A 20,925-nucleotide genomic window follows, 5' to 3' on the forward strand; every position below is an offset into this window, starting at 1 on the left:
CATCGATATACCTTTGTCTCAATTGTATTGAAAATCAAAGTTTCTTTTTTAAAGTCAATATAAAGTATATACAATTGTGGTATGTAGCCATACAGTTGTGAATGTCTGAATCATATATTGGCAACTTTTCAATGTTCTCATCGAATATAGTGTTAAAAAGGTTCTCCAAGACTGGGAACCCCCTTTGATATTGGCAGTCAATGTTCAGATATTAAAGGATTTGTGAAGTGAACCTCTACCCACAGATGGGTGGGGGTCTGACCTCTAGGACCCCCACTGATCCTGAGAACAGTGCTTCCGTTTCCCCATCTTGATGGAGCGGCAGGCACATCTTTTAACTTTTTATCTGACTTACCTGTAGCATTTAAATAAAAAGAAAGGTCATCCAATGGTTTATGATCAGCACTTGCTCATTTCCAATAACTGCTGTCCTATGTTTTAACTGGAGATTATTGTTTCTTTTGTTATTTTAGCTTGTATTCTGCTGCCCCATGTTTAGCACATTACTGTTTTCTATAGTAAGGGCTGTATTACACCAACAGATTATACGGCAGATTTTCTGACCAACCATTGGTCAGATGGCAAATTACACACACAGATCTTTTGTAATACACACACCAACTATTGGTCTGATTGGACAGATATTGGTCAGATAATCTGTTACTGTAATACAGCCCTTACTTCTTTAATGATTGGGAAGGGTAGGAAGAGCAGATTTTGTGTAATATGGAGGGTGACATTTAAATTCCCTTTCTTAAAGGTACGACCACCGGGTGCGGTTATGATCCGGTTGGTTTGTGGCCATGCTGCGTTCAAGAACCACATGGCCAAAGAGCCCACTGCTGCCTTTCATTTAATTAATGAAGACCGGACTCTTTAGTCAGTCTTCATTGTTAATGACCACGTGGTTCTAGCACGACATGAGTCCTATGTGTGAGTTGTGTGTGTGGCATGTGTCTCTTTAAAACTGGTGTGTATGCACCATATGTCCTATTTGAGCGCCGTGTGTGTGACATCTGTGAGCAGCCTCTATGCAGTATGTTCAAATGTGTGTGTCTTGTATTCAGCATGTACTTGTATGTATATATTTATCTGTGTCTAGTTTTGTTGCCATTGAAGGCACAGAGGCACAGACATCCTGTTCTCCTTTGCTTTCAGTGCCATACCCCTGGCAATAAATTCTCCTAAACCCAATGAACATGACAATATAACTGATTTGAACACAACTTGACACATGCTCCATTGGATGCAGTACTATTGGGGTATTCTCCGCAAGAAAAATTGCTCCTATCTATTATGGAGCTATATGGAGGCCCCATAACATGTCATACAAAGTGCGTACTGCTGAATTACTGTTGCAGGGGTCAAAAAACAGATGGTGGATGCACTGGATTTAGGGTAGGTTAGACCAATGAGCGGTATATAAGGAATTATTCCTTCTTCACCCTTAATCCCCTTACAGAGGTAAGGACTTTCCTCCATGGAATCCCCAGGTCACTACCCAAAATAGTCATTGCCAGCAACAGCTGACGTAAGCTGGAAATCTGGAGCACAGGCGATGAACAGGAGCATAGTTGCGCCTAAGCAGGGATCAGGTCAGTCAGAATGAATTGCCAGGCACAGGGTCGAGGCAGGTGGCATGAATTAACAAAGTCTGGGTCAAGCCAGGGATATATATGAAACAGAGAAACAACTTTGCACTGATGCTTTAGGAGCAGATAAGTGCAGATTAGAGATGAGCGAATTTCTGCTAATCCAATTTTACCGAATCGACTGCCTGATTCGATTCAGACGTGAATTGCACCAGAATCAAAAGTGCTTCAATTACCCTGAAAAGCTTTCAATGACATTTGGTGTCTCACTCTCTCTTTCTTAAAGATTCTTTTAAATCGAATCACCTAAAATTCTATATGATTCAAATGTTTCCAAAAATTTGGGTTGAATTCTGATTCTGTAGAATAGATTCGCTCATCTGTAGTCCAGGTAAGTGGCTAGAGTCCTGTATAGTTTAAAAAAAGGTATGTAGATGCATATCCGACCAGCATGTGCCAAATGAACTCACTTCTGACATACACTGGATGAATATGTTTGGTATATTCACTAAGTGTAAATTGCCCCTCTAACAAGGGGTTATTCCACAAAAATAGTCATCACCTGAGTCTGGAAATGAGTGGGATCCCCAGCGATCATACATTGATCAGCTATCCTGTGCATAGTTGATAAATGTTTTTGTGGAAAGACTCCGACATCTTTGGGGGATTTTTTATGACTGCATTTTACTTATTTTGGGCTAAAAGTCATTATTTCAGTTAGTCTTAAAATGTTCAGCCATTTTTGAGTTACAGGGATTTAAAATCTGTCTATCACTTTCTGTTTTCTTTTTATAGCTCAACTCTTGCCAAACTCATGGCTTAAATAAGTGTCTATGAGGTCAGGAAATCAGAGACAAGAGCTACACATGAGCCATCAGATGACGGGATTAAAGGGGTTGTCCAGGTTCAGGGCTGAACCCAGAAATATGCTCCCCTTCACTCCTTTAGCATGTACAAGTGGAGCATCAGAGTCCTTGCTCCGATGCTTGCGCTGCATTGCGCAGGACAAGGTCTGTTTGTTGTGATTCGTTGAAGTGCCGGGATTCACAACACTATGCTAGGCAAAGACTTCCGCCTAGCAGGGAGCCCAGTGATGTCACCAGCACAAATGGGCGGTGTATAGCACTATTCTGGGCCTTTTTATAAGCGGGTATCACTACAGCACAAGGCAAGGGGAGCATCGGAGCAAGGGGATGCTCTGATGCTTCACTCGTACATGCTAAAGGAGTGAAAGGGAGCTTATGTCCAGGTTCAGCCCTGAACCCAGACAACCCCTTTAAATGAAAACACAAAGTTACTTGTAAGCTTGCAAATGAACGGATTTTTAACCCCTGTATCTCAGAAATGGCAGAATATTTTTATTAAAGACCAATTGAAAAAATTATTGTTAGCCCACAATGAATAAAACTCAATTATAAAAAAAAAAGTACTTGAAGGTGTACATAGCCTTTTGATACTACATCAGATAACACAGTTGAGCAGTGATGGTCCCCTGCTGAGGATATCCACAGTCTCTGTTCTGCTTATCACTAAACAATGTTCGGGGACAGTTATTGATGCCAGATCCAGCAGTGTATCGTATTATGTGAGATGTTCTAGCCTTCCTCTGCCCTTGACTGATAAATCTGAGTTAAGTTACCTAATCTATGAGTTATGCAAACTCCACGCAATGTCAGGACCTGCAGTAAAAAAATATGTTTGTCCTGCAGGAGTAGAATATGTGTGTGTAGGTCACGATAAAGGTCAGCACCATAGCACGCAGAGATTAATCTAACTCTAAGTGTTTCAAATATTACTTCAACTGTGAGGCTGGCAGTTCACATGGTGGTCATTAATCTACAGACCCAGCACAATGAGAACACAGGGGTTATGCTGCAGAACTTTATCTGTGATAGAAAAAATTTTTATTAGCTAGAAAAGAACAAGGGTTGGCTTCATCTTTAGTCTATTAGACTGTACGATTTCAGGGCCAATTACTGGGAACAAGCAGTCATAGGAACGATATTCCCGATAATTGGCCCATATATTTGTGCCGCCAATTAACCGCTTAACGAGCAAAAGCTTGTTTATCAGCTGATATGCGTCTTTTATCAGGATGAAGGCTGCACAATTATTGGCAGCACAGCTCCTTGTGTAATCAGGGACGTGCTGACGATAATCACTAGAACTGAATGAGGGAGGAATTGCTGTAGTAGCACTCATTCCTCCCCCATTTACTTTGCATTGGCCTGTGTAATCAACAAGCGCCAATGGACATGTTAATCATCAATCAGCACTTACCCAACCCGAACATCGGGTAGTGTAATAGGGCCCTTTCTCTCTGCAGTCAATGCCAATTATGATTTTTTTTTTATAAATGATGTGCCCATCTCAATGGGTCTTGAAGGGAACCTGTCATGTTAGATATGGTGTCTGATCTTCAGGCAGTATGTTGTAGAGCAGGAGGAGCTGAGCAGATTTATACAGCCAGGTCCATAAATGTTGGGACATCGACACAATTCTAACATTTTTGGCTCTGTACACCACCACAATGGATTTGAAATGAAACAAACAATATGTGCTTTAACTGCAGACTGTCCACTTTAATTTGAGGGTATTAACATCCAAATCAGGTGAACGGTGTAGGATTAACAACAGTTTGCATATCTGCCTCCCACTTGTTAAGGGACCAAAAGTAAGGGGACAGAATAATAATCATAAATCAAACTTTCACTTTTTAATACTTGGTTGCAAACCCTTTGCAGTCAATTACAGCCTAAAGTCTGGAACGCATAGACATCACCAGATGCTGGGTTTCATCCCTGGTGATGCTCTGCCAGGCCTCTACTGCAACTGTCTTCAGTTCCTGCTTGTTCTTGGGGCATTTTCCCTTCAGTTTTGTCTTCAGCAAGTGAAATGCATGCTCAATCGGATTCAGGTCAAGTGATTGACTTGGCCATTGCATAACATTCCACTTCTTTCCCTTAAAAACTCTTTGGTTGCTTTTGCAGTATGCTTTGGGTCATTGTCCATATGCACTGTGATGCGCCGTCCAATGAGTTCTGAAGCATTTGGCTGAATATGAGCAGATAATATTGCCCGAAACACTTCAGAATTCATCCTGCTGCTTTTATCAGCAGTCACATCATTAATAAATACAAGAGAACCAGTTCCATTGGCAGCCATACATGCCCACGCCATGACACTACCACCACCATTATTCACTGATCTTCAACAATTTAGACAGCACTCCAAGTTTAGTTAATTGATTTTTATTTTGTTTTAGCCGGACATAGTGGTCCTTTTTTTTCTTTTTTTCAGACCGAAGCAACGTTTCGGGCAGCAGGTATGCCCTTCATCAGGCAGTAATGTGCTCATACGGGTGTGTGGCCGGCATGCCGGCCACACACCCGTATGAGCACATTACTGCCTGATGAAGGGCATACCTGCTGCCCGAAACGTTGCTTCGGTCTGAAAAAAAGAAAAAAAAGGACCACTATGTCCGGCTAAAACAAAATAAAAATCAATTAACTAAACTTGGAGTGCTGTCTAAATTGTTGAAGATTTATACGTTCCAAGAGGTGGAGCTAGGAACACACCGAGACGTGCACCCAAACCAGTCAGTTATCGATAGAGTGCTGTGATCACCACGAGATTCTCATTATTCACTGATGAGATGGTATACTTAGGATCATGAGCAGTTCCATTCCTTCTCCATACTCTTCTCTTCCCATCACTCTGGTACAAGTTGATCTTGGTCTCATCTGTCCATAGGATGTTGTTCCAGAACTGTGAAGGCAATTTTAGATGTCGTTTGGCAAACTCTAATCTGGCCTTCCTGTTTTTGTGGCTCACCAATGGTTTACATCTTGTGAAGAACCCTCTGTATTCACTGGTGAAGTCTTCTCTTGATTGTTGACTTTGACACACATACACCTACCTCCTGGAGAGTGTTCTTGATCTGGCCAACTGTTGTGAAGGGTGTTTTCTTCACCAGGGAAAGAATTCTTCGGTCATCCACCACAGTTGTTTTCCGTGGTCTTCCGGGTCTTTTGGTGTTGCTGAGCTCTCTGATGGGTTTGTTTTGTTTTTTTCAGCCTAATGATGGCTTGCTTCACTGATAGTGACAGCTCTTTAGATCTCATCTTGAGAGTTGACAGCAACAGATTCCAAATGCAAATAGCACACTTGAAATGAACTCTGGACCTTTTATCTGCTTATAATTGGGATAATGAGGGAATAACACACACCTGGCCATGGAACAGATGAGAAGCCAATTGTCCCATTACTTGTGGTCCCTTAACAAGTGGGAGGCACATTGAAAACTGTTGTAATTCCTACACCGTTCACCTGATTTGGACATAAATACCCTCTAATTAAAGCTGACAGTCTGCAGTTAAAGCACATCTTGTTCGTTTCATTTCAAATCCATTGTGGTAGTGTATAGAGCCAAAAATTTTACAATTGTGTCGATATCCCAATATTTATGGACCTGACTGTATGTAGCTTTGTAGGAAAAGGTTCAGTATAACTTGTATTTTATGCATTTAAATCCCTGTACTTTTTATGCTTAGGAGTCTACTGGTAGGCCCTATGCCCCAGGAATTGATTGGGCTCCTAGGCATCAAAAGAAAGGGATTCAAATGAATAAAAAATACACGTTCCACTGAATCTTTTCTCGTAAAACCGTATATTAATATTCTCAGCTTCTCCAGCTCTGTAACATGCTGCCCACAGAGATCTGCCCATGTAAAAGGACGCTTAATGACTGGCAACATATCCCAACAGTTTTTCTAAATGCGTAGAGGTTGCTGTAACCAGTTTCTGCAACAAATTTTCCAAAAATCTCGGTCAAGGTCCACAAGAATAATAAATTCAGCCATGGATTGTAGACCAGTTTTTTCCTACATTTCATCCTGTCGCCTACAAAGTAATAAACTACAAAACAAAACTTACATCTAGGGCATGGATGTGAAAATATGCAGGAAGACCTGCAAATTACCAATTATTCAGGTATGAATAAGGTTTTGCATCGTATTGTACTTTATTACAGATTTTTGATGTGGAATCCACACGAAAATCTGTGGCAAAACTGCAGCTTTATATGTAAATATTATCCTTAGAATTTCTATTGGAGCTAATGTTGCCAGCCTAGTTTTGGGGTTTTATTTGCAGTTTTATTTTATATTGACCCATCCAAACTCTTACTGGGAATGCATGAAGCTATTAAAACAGGCATGTCAGGAGTGGTGACAGGTCCTCTTTAACAATTTATTAGTATATACAAAAGTCTGGAACCAAACCAGTGGGAAAATCATCAGATGGGAAAAGCTACAAGACATTTCCTTGCTAGCTTATAGATAACCATCCAGTGGCGTACCGCCAATAGAGGCAGACCACGCAGGCTGCTATGGGGCCCGTGGGGGAAGGGGGCCCGGCTGAGAATAGACCTGTACCCATAATTTAACTAAATACAAATGGTTGCTCAGAGTTCCTGTCTATGGGTCGGGACATGTCTTCTTGGTCCCTGCTTCCCCTGTGTTCGGATGGGCCCCTTACACAGTCCATGTTCCGCTGGCAGTCACAGTCCCTGCTTGCAGCCTAGAGCGCTTCTGTCTGCTGGGCGCTGGTTGATTTGCCAATCAGCATTTAGCAGTGCTGTGCTAGCAGTAGCAGAGCATGCTGCTGATTGGCTATCCTAGCGGTGCACCCAGCAGGGGAACGAGCCGGCAGTGCTGCGGGACTACTGTTGCTGCTGGCCTTGTTGTGACCTGACCTGACTGCTGTGACCGGGAACTAGCATCACCCTCCAGACACCAGCAGTCATCCTGCAGAGAGAGTGACTTATCGTCTCCTCCAGGATTCAGTTTGTTTGAAGATCTACTCTGCCTGCCGTTCTGCCACACAGTAACAGCAACAGCAAGTGCACAGTAAGTTAGCAGCAGTGTGCACTGAAATGCCAAAGTTCAGAGTTGGGGGGCAGTATTCACTATAAGCACCAATAGTTGGGGCTAGGGTTGCATACATAAGCAGCAGAGCAGACAGCAGGCACAGTCCATAAGGAGGGGCTAAGGTGGCACTGGCACAGTTCATAATTGGGAGCTATGGTGGCACCATAGCTCCCCCTTATGAACTGTGCTTGCTGTCTGCTTATGTGTGCACCAAAGCCCCCACCATTTTGAACTGTGCTTGCCGCTGTGCTGCCTATTATTTAGTGTGACACCTTAGCCGCCTTCCCTCCCCCATGAGCTGTGTCTGCTGTGCTGCCTATTATATAGTGCGCCACCATAGCTGCCCCCCATGAGCTGTGTCTGCTGTGCTGCCTATTCTATAGTGCGCCACCATAGCTGCCCCCCATGAGCTGTGTCTGCTGTGCTGCCTATTCTATAGTGCGCCACCATAGCTGCCCCCCCATGAGCTGTGTCTGCTGTGCTGCCTATTCTATAGTGCGCCACCATAGCTGCCCCCCATGAGCTGTGTCTGCTGTGCTGCCTATTCTATAGTGCGCCACCATAGCTGCCCCCCATGAGCTGTGTCTGCTGTGCTGCCTATTCTATAGTGCGCCACCATAGCTGCCCCCCCATGAGCTGTGTCTGCTGTGCTGCCTATTCTATAGTGCGCCACCATAGCTGCCCCCCATGAGCTGTGTCTGCTGTGCTGCCTATTCTATAGTGCGCCACCATAGCTGCCCCCCATGAGCTGTGTCTGCTGTGCTGCCTATTCTATAGTGCGCCACCATATAATAAGCCGCACAGCAGGAACAGTTCATGGGAGGTATGGCAGTGGCACACTATATAATAATCAGCCGGCACAGTTAATTGGGTAAGACTATGTGAACTTTTGTGATCAGATTCTGGTATTCTATTCTAGCAAAGAAGCAGAATACTGAATCGCTGTGTCCGCCATATGCCAAAAAATGCCGGCACCCACTTTATTGCATTCATTATAATGGTATCTGTTGGGTTTCAGCGCAAGTAGGTGAGTCGTGTGTGTAGTGAGAGGGGCTAAGAACAGGGCATGGGGGCCCAATTCAAATTCTCACTATGGGACCCAATGATTTCTTTGTACGCCCCTGTAACCATCTATACAAAAGCTGGTAGTAAGGTATGCATACAGTCCAGAGGACTGGACCCACTAACCCAAGATGTTTTTCTGCCATGTTAAGAAGCCAAGGGGAAACATGTGTTGAGGCATATGTGTCCAGTATTCTGGTCTGTATAGATGCCTTACTAGCTTTTGTATAGATGGCTATCTAAAAGCTAGCAGGGAAATGTCTTGTAGTTATACCTGGTTTTTGTGATGATTTTTGTATTGGTTTGGTTACAGGCTTTTGTATATACCTATGAATTGTTATAATGCACTTTTATATTACATAGTGAGGACTAGACTCCACTTTTTAGAGCTTATGTATTGCTGCTATTTTACCTATTTTATTATGCAATCTTTAAATAAAATTCTATTTTAACTGTAGATCAAAACCACATCATACAATAAAGCAACATTACTTTTACATCCATATAAAATGTGTCTTTCATTTCATTCAGTTTCCGTAATGGCATTTATTGGTAGGAAGCAGACACTTATTCAGTTACTTCTCTCTGTATATGCACTGGTGCCCTCTTCTGTCAAAACACCATCTGCAGAGGAAAATTTTTTAGAACTCATTAGCAGAACTAGCACTGCTCAACCCACATTGCTGAACACGGCGCCAGATGCTTAAAGCTGACAAGTAGAAATCTTAATAGAGAAGGAAATCATGAAATCACAGGCATAGACGCAGTTACTGTAGATACTAGAGATGTCAAGTCATTGCATCGTCCAACTCAGTCTGTGGTACTGTAAATACATTGCCAAATGGTTAGTGGAGTATTCTGCCCTATCGATTAGCTGACTGATGGTAATTTTTTTTATTTTTTTTTTACCAAGGGACCATATTTTTGCTTTTTAGGGCATTGGAGGCTAAAATTGGAATACAGTATGTCTGCAAGATCCATGGACACCTTTGACATGCCATTTTATTATAAATTAGTAGTAAACTCAATCTGCAATCTCCGATAACTTTTCTCATATAGACATCTCCCTCCCAGTAATATATTCAAGATTTGTGTGTCCAGGATGCTGCTGTCTTCCCCCTGCAAACTGCCTTGTGTGTGCGTTCTTCCCCATGTACACCTGTGAGCTGTCCTCCATGGATTTTTTCCTCCTCTCCTACACATCTATCTGTTTTGTTCAAACTTTTGTAGCCATCTCTGACATTGAGAGAAGGGAGGGGGAGAGCACAGAGAAACATCATTAAACAGCAGCAGTTTTTTAAAAGACTTATGTAAGATTCACTAGTGCCTGCAGCTAGGCGAAGGACTTACACACACTGTGCAGAAGCAAAATGGCTTAACATTTTTATTATTTTTGAGCGAATAGAAGTCAAACCCATATTTCCTCAGGCTTCGTGGTAACAAATACATTTTCCCTGAAATGGCGGTAAGAAAAACATACTCACCTCATCCATTTGCGCATGAAGAGGCTGTGGTGGCCATCTTGATTGCAGAAACCGCGGGGTGACGAGATTATTTGTGGTGTCTTCAATAAAGATGGCCACGACGGCCTCTACGCGAGCAAAAGGATAATGTGAGTATTTATATATATATATATATATTTTTTTTTATTTTTTTTTACCCTAATTAACCCCTGAGAACCTAAATTGTAGCCTCAGATGCCGCGATCAGTGATGAACGCAGCATCTGAGGGGGTTCAATGACGAGGGGGGTCGAGGCGGTCTGATTGCCGTTCCCCATCATTGCGCCCGCTACATACAAAGAAATGCACTTTGTGACCAAGTCATTTGTTACGAATTGAATTTGTTTGTGACATTCGCCAAAAAAGCTAAATCAAATTTTTTCATAACTTCGCTCATCTCTAATTTTTATAGAAGTCTATTTTAAAAAGTTGCTTAATTGTGCATTTGGGAAATAAATGGACAATAAAAAAACAGTATAAAGGTGTCCATAGCCTTTAAGGCTGCAATGTAATGACTGAGGCAGGTACAGCTCCAAAATAGAAAATTCGGAGATTAGCAAATTAGTAAATTATGTGCATTTTCAGGGTTATCTCTATTCAGAATCACAATCCTGCTGCTGAGTGGAATATTCTGCATCCTGTTGGTTTTTGGTTGACAATGTTAAAGGGAATATGCCACCAATATTTCACCTATATAAGATAATGCTGTGCATATAGTATATCTTTAGTGACTGGCAGCAGTTTAACATTAATTATATAAGTGAAATACTGCTGACAAATTCTCTTTAAACTGGAAATATACATTTCAGTTCATCTTTGGCCAAATGCTCATTCGACCTGCAGCTGTTCCTTTAGACGCCTTCGCCCTACATGCTCAGCTTGGCCAAATGTACATGTATTTACAGTAGGGGGAATACATTGTCAGGACTCCTGTGCATGTGCACAGGAGTCCTCTCCATTATGCTAACACAGCACAGCAGTCCGGATTGTGAATTACACTTCAGCTTTGAGCTTTGGTGGTATGGATGTGGGGGGAGAAAATAAAAACTAGCGATCCAGACTCTTTACTTGCAGTACTTACTGTTCATGTTAGACTGTAGATGATAGTCCATGGTCATGGTGACAGATTCCTGTAGCTGTCTAAATGTGAAAAATCTGTAATAACTCTCCACCATTATATTCATTTTCTCCAGTGTTTCTTTAATTTAGCCCGAGTTGAACTAAAATGTAATGCTTTAATAGAAGTTAGGGTTAATTCACACTAGCGTTAGGGATTCCGTTATGGCTTTCCGTTATAACATGGTTATAACGGAAAATAACAGAATCCATAAGACGGAAGGACGGATCCGTTCTTCTGCCCATGGACTTGTATTATGACGGAATGCAAAAAGGAAGCCTTTAAAAGGCATTCCGTTTGCTCTCAGTCCTAATAGAAGTCTATGGGAATCAAAACGGATCCGTCTGGGTCCCGTTATGTAAGACGGAAAACAAGTCCTTTCAACAGGACTTTGTTTTCCGTCTTGCATAACGGGACCCAGACGGATCTGTTTTGATTCCCATAGACTTCTATTAGGATGGAAAGCAAACGGAATGCCTTTTAAAGGCTTCCATTTTGAATTCTGTCTGGGCATTCCGTTTTTTTCATTATAACCATGTTATAAAGGAATCTCTAACGCTAGTGTGAACCCACCCTAACTCACACACCTAAAATAGGGGATTTCAATTCTATTAACTAAATACCTATTAATTAAAAGGGTTGTCTGACATCAGACATTGGGGGCATATCACTAGTATACGTCCCCCATGTCTGATAGGTGGTGGTCCCACCTCTGGGATCCGCACCAATCTTTAGATCGGAGCTCGCCAAGCGAAGTAGGGGGCACCGCGCATGCCGCTCTCCATTTATTCCCATGGGAGTGCCGAAAATAGTCAAGGGACATGCTCGGCTATTTTCGACAGTCACATTGAAATAAATGGGAAGCGCGGCCACCACTCCATTCACTTCTATGAGGCTGATGGAAATAGCCGAGCCAGTGCTTGGTTATTTTTGGCACTCCCATAATAATGAATGGAGGGTGGCCATACATGCGCGGTGCACTAGCCTTCAATTTGCGGGATCCGTTCTAAAGATAGTTATGTGTCCCAGCGGTGGGACCTGCACCTATCACACTAGGAGATATGTCCCCAATGACTGAGGTGAGGCAACCCCTTTAAGTCTTTTTTGAGCAAAAATATATATAATATTTTATTCAAAACTGAAAATGAGTATGTAAAATCATAAGTAAAATGTTACGTCAAAATTTACAGATAACCTAATGTGAGTAAAAAAAATGTTCTAGATATCTTACAATACCAGAGATATGTTACATAGAAAAAAAATATAAGATTGAATGTGTGTTAACCTTGATTGCCACTAGATGGAGCTGTAGTCCTGTCATAGCAGTGAGCCATAATGAAGCGCTAACAAGGAGGACAAAGGTCTGGCAGTGTAGAGTAGGCTGCGCTGTATATTCTCTCAGTTGTATTCCAGTTATTAACTCTGATGAAGCACAGCAGCATCTGTTATTCTCTATGTCTACTGTGTCTTATTGATCTTCACTCCACAGTTTTTACTGTTGGAAACACATTCCATTCATGTACACTAGTAAATAAGGTCCTGCCTGTGAATACCTGAACTTCAAGAAATATTTACAGATTTTTCAGAAGAAGGAGAGGTGCATAGATAATGAGCATTACAGTTTCCTATGCATTTGTGAGGCAGAATGGATAGCAGTAGGGGTTATTGGTGGTCAGACAGTTTGTTATACAGGACTCATGAAAAGGAATACAAAGGAACCAGCAAGACATTAACCCCTTAGTGACCACCCATACGCAGCCCGGTCTAAGTGGCCCGGTATAAGCGCTGCACAGATCGCCTGTGCAGCGGAGAGTAGGACCTCGGCTCTCACATGAGAGCCACGCTCCTGCTCTAACAGCCCGGCCCGGCAGGAGTGCCGGTCCGGACTGTTTAACCCCTTACATGCTGCAATGGCGTCCTCCGCATGTAAGCGCTGACAGAGGGAGCAGACTCCCTCTGTCTCCCATCGGCACCCCTCAAATGTGACCGCGGGGTGCCGTTGTATATATAAGTGGGCAGGCACCTGGTGTAGGCCCCAAGCCTGCCTTGAGTGTTCCCCAGCAGGCTGCGCCAGAGAGGCATAGCACTGACATTAAAATGCAATGCTCTATATGGATTGCCTGTTATAGTCCCCTTGTGGGACTATTAAGTGGTTAAAAAAAGTAAAAAAGAAAAACAGTTAAAAAAGTAAAAAATCCAATTCAAAAATATGCTTTTTTTCTATTGAAAATACTCTTTTCAATTAAAAAAATTGAAAAAAATAAAATCTACCCCACATGTTTGGTATTGCCATGTCCATAACGACCTGCACTACACAAATGTCATGTATATTATCCCCTACAGTGAACGCCATAAAAAATGCCAGAATTGCTCATTTATTCTTAGTCGCCACCGAAAATATATAATAACAAGCGATCAAAAAGTGTTATTTACCCCAAAATCAAGCCCTCACACAACTCCATAGAAAAGCCCTCACACAACTCCATAGAAAGAAAAATAAAAAAGGTTATGGGTCTTGGGAGGCAAAAGATTTTCAGCTTTTTTTTAAAAAAGAAAAGGGTTTTATTGCACAAAAGAAGCAAAATGTAAAAAAATATATATATATATGTATTTGGTATCACTGTAATCGTTCTGAACCAGAGAATAAAGATATTATGTTATTCATGCCGAAAAATGAACACCGCAAAATTTATAATGTAAAAACTCAGTGGCGGTATTGCTGTTTTTTCACATCTCCTTTCCAGAAAGAGTTAATAAAAGTTAATGAGGAAGTTATGTGTACCCCAAAATGGCACCATTAAAAACTACAACTTGTTGTGCAAAAAAGAAGCCCTCATACAGCTACATAGATGGAAAAATAAAAAAAGTAATAGCTTTTGAATGGCGACGATGAAAAAAGGAAGAAAAACGCTAAAAGTAAGGCCCCAAACAGGCTGTTCACTAAGGGGTTAAGGGTGTCTTCACACAGACAGTAGTTTTCCGATAGGGATACATTTTTCACATGTGCAGATTTTACACTTTGCATTGCCTTGTATTCTGTAATACGGTAGTAATCATATAGCTAATACACCCACACTAGGTGATTTAAAACTGACTCACCATCTATAATTTTTAGGTCCAAAATTCAGTGCTGGTTAGTTCCTCAATGTATAATTATAGTTCTTGAAGCTTTGTTTTTCTGATGCAGAGCTTCCCTGTTCAAACATAGATTTAAATAATAACTGTTATTTCATCAAAGTTTGCCTAAATTAACAGTAAAAGCAAATATAAGAAACTTTTTAACTAAATCTTACTAGAGAAAAATGCCTCTTTCTCCACTTATCAGTCACTTACTCCTCAACTGCTCTCTGTGCACCCTTGTTCCTTCTGCTTCCTCTGCCAGCCCCTCTGCCTCCTTCTTTATTAATAGGACCAGGTGAGATGACTATGTAGGAACCTGGCCCTGTTAATAAAGAGAAGAAAGGGCTGGCAGAGGAATCGTGGGGTAAATGTGCACAGAGTGGCTTGGGACCGCCCTCAGGGCACTTAAAGGGGTATTCCCATCACAATGATCACTGTTAAATCTGTTAATGATTTGACAGTGATCATTTTTGTAAATACATTTTATTACCCAATTCCCACTCTTTTTGAGAAAATAAGCCCCTCTTACCTGATTGTTGTCTTTCGTCTCTCCCCTGGTTACGGCCACCTCTCCTGTCGAATCCCGCCAGGCCGCACTTGCGCAGAAGACTGAAGATTTTCTCCCGGCCGGGCCGCGCAACTTCCTGAACGCGCACACCGCCACGCATGCGATATGATGACCATCTCCTGGCCAATATAGTACAGAGCCGTGAACGCGCTCGCCGTCTCTGTACTATACAGGCCAGGAATAAGTTACCATGGCGCGGCGGTGTGCGCGTTCAGGACATTGCGCGGGGTCGGCCCGGAGAAAAACTACAGTCTTTTGCGCAAGCGCGGCCTGGCCGGGAGAAGACGTCAATCAAGCCCAGGAAGTGAACGTCGCGCTGCATATGAATTATAAGTACTTTTTCTCCAAAATGAAGCAACATATCACTGAAAGGTATCATTGCATTCAGCTGAGCTGGCTGTACAAGGCATTGTGCCTGGTTTGACAATACATTTCCTGGTATGACTCCCTTTAAAGGCAATCTGTAACCCTGGTTTTGGACCATTATCTACAGTAATACATGAGTAGTACCGCAGATAAGGAGTCCAGCTCACTATTTTTCATTTTCCTACTGCTCCACTTACCTCCCTCTGTGATCAAAGCTGCACTGAAATACACTGTCAGGACTTCTGTGCTGTTCTAACATAATGGAGAGGATTTGTGTGCGCATGCACAGCAGTCCTGACAATGTATTTCAATCTCTCTGAGCTGACAGCGGAGGAATGTGCACTATGACTCATGTATTACAGTAGATAATGTTCCAAAATCGAGCTGACAGTTTCCTTTTAAAGCTTACAATGTTTGTATCCATCACTAGAGGGAGCTTAAAGGGGTCCTCTCACTTCACCAAGTGGCATTTATCATGTAGAGAAAGTTAATACAAAGCATTCACTAATATATTGTTATTATCGATATTGCTTCCTTTGGTGGCTAGACTCATTTTTCCATCACATTATACACTTCTTGTTTCCATGGTTACGGCCCTGCAATCCAGCATCTGGGGCCGTGCTTGCACACTAAAGAAAAAAAGCACTGGCTTCTCTGGTGGCCGGGACCATAGGAACACACATAGGCCGGCGCTTATTCCTGTAGTGTGCAAGAAGGGCCACCAATCCTGGATTGAAGGGTGGTCATAACCATGGAAACGAGACGAGTATAATGTGATGGAAAAATGAGTCTAGACAGCAAAGGAAGCAATATGGACAATCACAATACATTAGTAAGTGCCTTGCATTAACTTTCTCTACATGATAAATGCCATTTGCTGAAGTGAGACAACCCCTTTAAGAGCTCACTGCATATTGTAGTGCATAGATATCAAATATGGCAGCCCTATAAGACACACCCCCCCCCCCCCCCTCCCAAAGGTCTGAATGGGGTCTTATTAACATTGGAGGTCTGATTGAGAGACTTATTAATATTAGGGGTCTGATTGGGGCTCTGAGCTGAGGTCTGATTAACATTGGGGGTCTGATTGATGTTCTGATCTGAGGTCAAATGAAAAAAAAAAAAAAAGATTTCTTATTTTCCACCTCTAAAACCTAGGTGCGTCCTTTAGGCAGGTACGTCTTATAAAACGAAAATATGGTAGATTAAAAAAAGATGACGGAATTTAAGGGTAAAATTAACTTTAAGGAAAAAAAGATTCCTTAGGAAAGGAAATATCAATGTATTTTAATGGACACAGAGCATAAGCTGTAGGTGGCTCCATCACATACTCACTCTCTCTCACTATTTTTATCTCTTTCTCACTAAATTCTAATGGAAGTTGGAGAGCCACTCTCTGTAGGGTCCTGTACAGTATACAGAATTAAGAAAATAGATCTGCTCTCCTCTTGTCTCCAAAGGAGTAGCTTCTATTGGCACAGGTACTGTAGATAGTGCTTCAATACATGTAGCTCTGTACTGCAAATTCATCCTATTAGGATGCGGCCATACAATGAGGTTTCCTGAAGCCAATATCAGGTACAACTTCTCCTCTTTTAATTCACTCCTAGTTTTTGCTTCCAAAACTGTATGCAGAAACCTGACTGTGTGGTCATACCCTTCAGTAAAACAGCGTCTGCTATCTGGCTTTTCCTTCCTCCATTGCGGTTAACTGTTTGGCTGTTCCTTTGTGCTCAATAGTTGGCACCTTCCTGGTGAAATATGCATGTTTATTGGCAGTTCCTGTGATATATGTATATAACTTGTCCAGTGGCAGACATAGACAGTAGAAGGTCCTGTTCAAAAATAGTGAGGGGCTTGTCATAATGCTCCATGTCCCCTGCTATGACTCTCTAGCCTATCCTTCATCTAGTGCATCAGAATGTACAGTATTAGTAATTTTGAGACAAGGGAACCTTGGTGCCCCTTTTGTATAGTAGTATGGGCCCCCTTTGCCTTTAGGCCCCCTATGCAACTGTACAGGCTGCACCAAAGGTATGTCCCCCCCTAAACTAGTCCAAACCAAGGGGCACAGCCTTTTTTGCACTATACCACAGAACAATATTCATCTTTCATTGATGTTGTACTCCTGAAAGGCGTTTACCAAGATTCAAATGTATTGCTTACCCACAGGTTAGGGGATGAGTACCTAATCGGTAGGGGTTCAACTGCTGGGACCCCCACCGATCATGAGAATGGAGGTGGTGTGTTCCCTATATGAACCTAGATACTGTCATTCCAAGGAAATGTGAGAAAAGAAGCTTAGTACAGTGCTCGGCTATCACCATCCGCTCCACAGAGATGAATGGAGCAACAGTGACGATACTCGACTGCCGATCCAACGAGCACACCTGCTTTTGTGATCAATGGGGTTTCCAGCTGTTAGACTCCCACTGATCAGAAAGTTATTCCCTATCCTACAGAATCATTTTAAGGGAGTTTTCCCATCTAAACCGAGCGAGTATGCTTGACTGTTTTTGGAGGTGCCATAGCAGTGAATGGAGAACAAGCGACCCAAGAACAGCCACTGCCCCATTCAACGCTATGGAACTGCCTGAAATAGCCGAGACAGCACTTGGCTATTTTCAGAACTCCAATAGCTGTTAATGGAAAGTGGCTGCCCATGCGCAGCTGCTCTTCCTTCACTTTGGGGGCCCTGTTCTCGAGATAGGAACAGGTCCCAAAGGTGGGTCTCACACCTATCTTACATTTGTGGCATATCCTAGCGATATGCCACAAATGTTTAGATTGGAATACCCCTTTAGGTATATCATAGAGAATTTAATCTGAATGAAAAACAACTTTATTATCCTCACGGCAATGCATAAATGTAAAAGATAACAAAGAATATTTCTTCTATGTTGCCTGCTGCTCTGGTTTAAATTATATTACTTCTTGGAAGTAAGCAAAGTCTTTACAGAGCAACAACATGGGATCCAACGTCGTGTTCAGATGAGCTGCATTGACCTGACCTGATCATGAATGATGTGTTTCTCAGACTCATTAAATTTCTCCCGACATATAAAGGAGATTTGTATTCCTTCCCCTTTGCCTGGTTTAAAAGAAGACAGAAAATTGCTGCATGAGACAAATCACTATGATGTCTGCAAAACAAGTGCAAGTCATAATAAGACAGAAAAGGGAAAGAAATAGAAATGTTCTATGCCAGAAATCTTTGCTACCTACCATAATTCTACATAAATATTACAATGAATTAAAGGGGTTTTCCAACATATTTTTACTGATGACTAGTGTTGAGTGAATCAAAGTTGACGAAGTGGACTTCGATCCAAATTTCTTGAAACTTTGATTAACCGCGAAACCGCGATTTCCTTGTAATAAAGAATCGATTTTCATTAAAATGGCGGTGAAAAACCCCCCAAAAACATACTTACCTTAGTGCAAAGAGGCCACCGCTGTCATCTTGCTTGAAGATCCTGTGTGAAATCTCATGCGCCGTGATGCATGATGTCACCACGCCGGCCAACGTGATGACGTCATCATGCATCTTTCGACATTTAGTGCTGGATCTTAAAGCAAGATGGCCGCGGCCGAGGTAAGTACAATAAATTTTTTTATTAACCCCCGAAAGTTCTTAATATTGATCTCAAATGCCGCAATCAGTGATGAACGCGGCATCTGAGGGGTTCAATGACGGGAGGCGGCACAATCGCCGTTCCCTGTCATTGTACCTGCTATTTACAAAGAAATGCACTTCGTGGTGAAAGCAGCCAAAACTAATTTTTGAGAAATTCACTCATGTCTAGGATAGGTTATTAACAAAAATATCTCGGAAAACCCTTTTAAGTATGTATTGTAATTACTGTATTTTTGGACTATAAAGCGCATCGGACTATAGGATGCACCTAGGATTTGGAGGAGGAAAATGAGAAAAAAACTATTTTCCATCAGACCTCAGAGCAGACCCCCAAATTAGACCCCAATTGTTCATCAGACCTCAGATCAGATCCTCATGAGATTCTGAGATTTGACCATGCTAAAGAGCCTTTTCACACAAACCTAAGCAAACTGAATGGGGGACAAATGATCAATATTATCTTTCATCCCCCATTTAGTTTGCATATAGTTGGCAGCACAGCATGTGTTGCCAGCAAATTACAATTATAGGTCATTCCTAGTATTGCACCTGAGCTCCATTGGCTTGAAAAGGACCGAGGTCCAATACCAAGCACAACTAAAGGACAAAAGTGGTGCTGTATCTGGAAAAACTCAGACCCTTTTTCTATTCTTAACCACCTCAGCCCCCAGTGCTTAAACACCCTGAAAGACCAGGCCACTTTTTACACTTCTAACCTACACTACTTTCACCGTTTATTGCTCGGTCATGCAACTTACCACCCAAATGAATTTTACCTCCTTTTCTTCTCACTAATAGAGCTTTCATTTGGTGGTATTTCATTGCTGCTGACATTTTTTCTTTTTTTGTTATTAATCGAAATTTAACGATTTTTTTGCAAAAAAATTAAATTTTTCACTTTCAGTTGTAAAATTTTGCAAAAAAACGAGATCCATATATAAATTTTGCTCTAAATTTATTGTTCTACATGTCTTTGATAAAAAAAAAATGTTTGGGTAAAAAAAAAATGGTTTGGGTAAAAGTTATAGCGTTTACAACCTATGGTACAAAAATGTGAATTTCCGCTTTTTGAAGCAGCTCTGACTTTCTGAGCACCTGTCATGTTTCCTGAGGTTCTACAATGGCCAGACAGTACAAACACCCCACAAATGACCCAATTTCGGAAAGTAGACACCCTAAGGTATTCGCTGATGGGCATAGGGAGTTCATAGAACTTTTTATTTTTTGTCACAAGTTAGCGGAAAATGATGATTTTTTTTTTTTCTTACAAAGTCTTATATTCCACTAACTTGTGACAAAAAATAAAAACTCCCATGAACTCACTATGCCCATCAGCGAATACCTTGGGGTGTCTTCTTTCCAAAATGGGGTCACTTGTGGGGTAGTTATACTGCCCTGGCATTCTAGGGGCCCAAATGTGTGGTAAGGAGTTTGAAATCAAATTCTGTAAAAAATGACCAGTGAAATCCGAAAGGTGCTGTTTGGAATATGGGCCCCTTTGCCCACCTAGGCTGCAAAAAAGTGTCACACATCTGGTATCTCCGTATTCAGGAGAAGTTGGGGAATGTGTTTTGGGGTGTCATTTTACATATACCCATGCTGGGTGAGATAAATATCTTGGTCAAATGCCAACTTTGTATAAAAAAATGGGAAAAGTTGTCTTTTGCCAAGATATTTCTCTCACCCAGCATGGGTATATGTAAAATGACACCCCAAAACACATTCCCCAACTTCTCCTGAATACGGAGATACCAGATGTGTGACAATTTTTTGCAGCCTAGGTGGGCAAAGGGGCCCATATTCCAAAGAGCACCTTTCGGATTTCACTGGTCATTTTTTACAGAATTTGATTTCAAACTCCTTACCACACATTTGGGCTCCTAGAATGCCAGGGCAGTATAACTACCCCACAAGTGACCCCATTTTGGAAAGAAGACACCCCAAGGTATTCCGTGAGGAGCATGGCGAGTTCCTAGAATTTTTTATTTTTTGTCACAAGTTAGTGGAAAATGATGATTTTTATTTTTTTTAT

At 41.8% G+C, this 20,925-nt stretch overlaps 1 protein-coding gene across 2 annotated transcripts in view; it reads left to right on the forward strand.

The window, feature by feature from the left end:
• Positions 1–20,925, forward strand: part of ZNF385B (zinc finger protein 385B) — a 728,692-nt gene that overhangs the window by 181,454 nt on the left and 526,313 nt on the right. The gene's annotated exons all lie outside the window — the stretch shown is intronic.

The sequence above is a fragment of the Bufo bufo genome, chromosome 7, assembly GCF_905171765.1.
Source record: "Bufo bufo chromosome 7, aBufBuf1.1, whole genome shotgun sequence".
Taxonomy (NCBI): Eukaryota; Metazoa; Chordata; class Amphibia; order Anura; family Bufonidae; genus Bufo; species Bufo bufo.